This window comes from Etheostoma cragini, chromosome 19 (assembly GCF_013103735.1).
Source record: "Etheostoma cragini isolate CJK2018 chromosome 19, CSU_Ecrag_1.0, whole genome shotgun sequence".
NCBI lineage: Eukaryota > Metazoa > Chordata > Actinopteri > Perciformes > Percidae > Etheostoma > Etheostoma cragini.
The window spans coordinates 307,940-311,984 of record NC_048425.1 but is presented as its reverse complement, the minus strand read 5'-3'; the positions used below and the strand labels follow the sequence as shown (position 1 = coordinate 311,984).

General features: G+C 42.9%; 1 long non-coding RNA gene across 1 annotated transcript; it reads left to right on the top strand.

The window, feature by feature from the left end:
- Positions 1 to 355, top strand: LOC117962152. The gene is made up of 2 exons (XR_004660578.1): positions 1 to 89; positions 248 to 355. It is a non-coding gene; the product is annotated as an uncharacterized LOC117962152 (long non-coding RNA).
- The last annotated feature ends 3,690 nt before the right edge of the window (positions 356 to 4,045 follow it).

Genomic DNA, 4,045 nt, shown 5'->3' with positions numbered 1-4,045 from the left:
AGCCGTGCTAGCCATCCTGACCACAGCTCCCATCGGAGCGCTGGGGATCGGACTGGCGGGACCACGCCTACTGGCCCGGCAGGTCAAAGGTCAGCGCACACACACACACACACACACACACACATATATATATACACACACACACACACAGACAGACACACATGCATTCATTATTGTATATATTTTATAAAAGGTCTTAATAGACAGATTTACATATTTTTGTTGACATGATTGATCTTAACCTCAGCAGATGACGCAGAAGGCGGAGCCCTGACTACAAGCACCAATGGGACTGGTCGAGGAAAAGACAGCGTTACCCTGGAGACCAAACTATGAGGCGTCTGATTGGACAGAGTACAACCTTCTGTAGGGGCAGACATGTTTGTAAAACGTCTTTGCTGTTGTGTCACTTTGATGCTTTGGCTTGCTAATGCTAGTTTTTACCAGCTACATACCCAAATGTACAGCTTCAGCTAGCTAGCTGTGCTAGCCATGCTAGCTGTGCTAGCTATGCTAGCTATACTAGCTAACTGTCTGCTTATCAGCTCCTTGATTGTGACAGATTATCGTAGCTCTTACCACGGCTAATTTTAGAAAAGCCGTCGCAAGAAAACATGTTGTCACTGCCTGATGTGAGGAGAGTGCAGATTTGAGTCGAGCATGCTCAGATTTAAACGGTTTACGACATAACTGTCAAACTGAAAATTGTGAAATCCGTGAAATAATAAAGTTTTCTCTTTACGAACAATAACAGAAGATGTGAATCATTTCAGAAACATTGTAGATATCTACGGTTGATTGGTTGCTAACGTTAGCTCAAAACGCCATTTTGACATGAAGGCTCTACTTCGAGCTCCTCCAGGAGTCCCCCAATCTCTAGGGGACTCTAGACCCCTCCCCCCCCGCATGGGGAATCCCATTCTGGCCGCTCGTACCTTTTTATATCAACAAATAACCCAAAATTATTGTCTTGATAATGTTATGCACAGACTTTTTTCTGTCTTGTCTTGGACTCAAACCTCTTTGGACTCAATCTTGACTTGGTATCGACTAGTCCTGGTCTTGGACTCAAAAGTCTTCGGACTCGATCTTGACTTGGTCTCGACTAGTCCTGGTCTTGGACTCAAATCTCTTTGGACTTGGTCTCAACTACTCCTGGTCTTGGACTCAAAACTCTTTGGACTTGATCTTGACTTGGTCTCGACTAGTCCTGGTCTTGGACTCAAACCTCTTTGGACTCAGTCTTGACTTGGTCTCGACTAGTCCTGGTCTTGGACTCAAACCTCTTTGTACTCAGTCTTGACTTGGTCTCGACTAGTCCTGGATCTTGGACTCCAACCTCTTTGGACTTGATCTTGACTTGGTCTCGACTAGTCCTGGTCTTGGACTCCAACCTCTTTGGACTTGATCTTGACTTGGTCTCGACTAGTCCTGGTCTTGGACTCCAACCTCTTTGGGCTTGATCTTGACTTCGTCTCAACAAAGTTCTTGTACCAATAGTTTTTTCTCTAAATGCTCTAAAATTGACAAAAAACAAACAAATCCATTGAAAGTAGAACTGATTATTACCCTTCTGAAGAGCATCGTATGGAACCGCCCACGTTGTGTTTTTTGACAAATTGTTTAAAAGAATCCCCAAATTTCTGATACACAAACGTTTTAATATGGGTCAAATTTGACCCGAGGACAAAAGGAGGGACATTTAAAAATCTTAAAAAGGTATTTAAAGTAAAATAAGAGACCGAAGGCAGACACCTTTAACCTTGAGTTTAGTTCACACCTACACAGCAAGCTTCCTGTTTGTTGCAGCACGCTGCAGACGGTAACCACAGAGGAAGAAAGTTTTAACACCTTTCAACCCTTATGGTGTCTTCACTGCCGGGACCCTCTCGTGTCCCACGGGTCAAACTGACCCGGGACTTATTTGGGGTTCTAAAAACATTTCTAAAGTAACATTTTACTTCATGTCAAGATACTTTTTATCTCGATGTCCAACAGCTGAGATAACACGTGTGTTCAGGGAATGCATCAGTCTCTACTAGAACTAGAATGGAAAAGAAGCATCAAAAGTGTTGAAAAAAGGGACAAAAACCTAAGAAAACGTTAAAAAACATTAATAGAGAGCTTCAACAAAAGTGTTGATTTTCAATTTTTGACGGGAAGACAACACAAGGGTTAAAGCCCCAGGTCTGGTCTCAGGTCTGGGTTCAGGTCTGGTCTCAGGTCTGGTCTCAGGTCTGGTCTTGGATGTTAGTCTCCAGCAGTGAAAGCATGATGGCAGTAACTTAATTCTGGTTCGGTATCGCCAAGGATTTCCCGAATCAATTCCAATTCACAAAGTCACGATTCCATTTAATATGGATCCGATTCAGGATGTTTCAGTTATAAAACCAACAGGAAAGAGATTTTCAAACATCCTCTTGCGTAGACCCCTTGCGTAGGCCTCTTACCTCTTGCGTAGGCCTCTTGCGTAGACCCCTTGCGTAGGCCTCTTGCGTAGACCTCTTGTGTAGACACCTTGCGTAGGCCTCTTGCGTAGACCCCTTGCGTAGGCCTCTTGCGTAGGCCTCTTGCGTAGGCCTCTTGCGTAGACCCCTTGCGTAGGCCTCTTGCGTAGACCTCTTGTGTAGACTCCTTGTGTAGGCCTCTTGCGTAGACCCCTTGCGTAGGCCTCTTGCGTAGGCCTCTTGCGTAGACCTCTTGCGTAGACCCCTTGCGTAGGCCCCTTGAGTAGACCCCTTGCGTAGGCCTCTTGCGTAGGCCTCTTGCGTAGACCTCTTGCGTAGACCCCTTGCGTAGGCCTCTTGCGTAGACCCCTTGCGTAGGCCTCTTGCGTAGACTCCTTGTGTAGACCCCTTGCATAGGCGGATTGTGTAGCTACGTCATGTGAATAATATGGATTATGCTTTCCAGAGTGAAGACCTGCAGCTAACCAGGATCACAAACCCCTTTCCTTATAAACCCCCAAAACAAAAGCAAGGAACTAAAAAAAAAACAATTAGTCACATTTTCAACCCCCACCTCTTCTGAAAGAGAGTTTATCTTTTGTATTGTCTTCACTTTTGGGACCCTTTCGTATCCTCAGGTCAAACTGACCCGTGACTGATTTGGGTTGTCTCTACTTTCTAGTCTCTACTAGAACACATTAAAGATGGAGGTGGGGTTCATTTTTGGTCATAAAGTTATAATTCATGTTAAAAATCCACTATGGAAACAACACAAGTGTCATATCCAGAATAATGTTCTGAATCAGGAATACATGTTTATCACAGGACATAAGGAAAGGACGCTGATTTTCACGTTGAAAAAAACATCAAAACATTTGGAAAATTTGACAAAAAAACACCATCCAAATATCAGAAAAAAGTGAAAAAAAAAAAAATTTAAATTAAAAATCTAAAACGTTGGAAAAAATGACCAACAAAAACATTTAAAAATGTGAAAAAAAAAACAAAAAAATGTCAGAAAGTCTAAAAACTTGACCAAAAAACTCCATTAAAATATCGGAAAAAGTGACCAAAAAAATGGAAAAAAGTGTAAAAATTTGAAATGGGTCAATTTGACCCGAATACCAGACAAGGGTTAAAATCTATGATGGTTACTTTATGAGGTCTGCATCCTATAACAGGAACCGACCCCCCCCCCCCCGTGTGACTGTGGGAGGTTTCATAAAGAAGAAGAGAGTTTCGACTCCCCCCCCCCCTCCGTGGTACTTTTAACAGGATGTTCTCACCCCCGCTGCTACCAGACGGACGGCTGACACCATGAGGGCAGCGCACCTTCTCCTCTGTGAGTAGACACATTAATTAATATATATTCATTCATAAATATTCATTCATAAATATTGTTAATGAATAAAACCAAGTCACGTAAAGAAAACAGAGATTTACGCCAAATTTGCTAAATTCATGTGTCAAGTGTCGCAGTTTTGGAACAAACAGTCTTTTTGGTTTGATGCACAACTTATATATACACTCACCGGCCACTTTATTAGGTACACCTGTCCAACTGCTCGTTAACACTTAATATCTAAGCAGCCAATCAC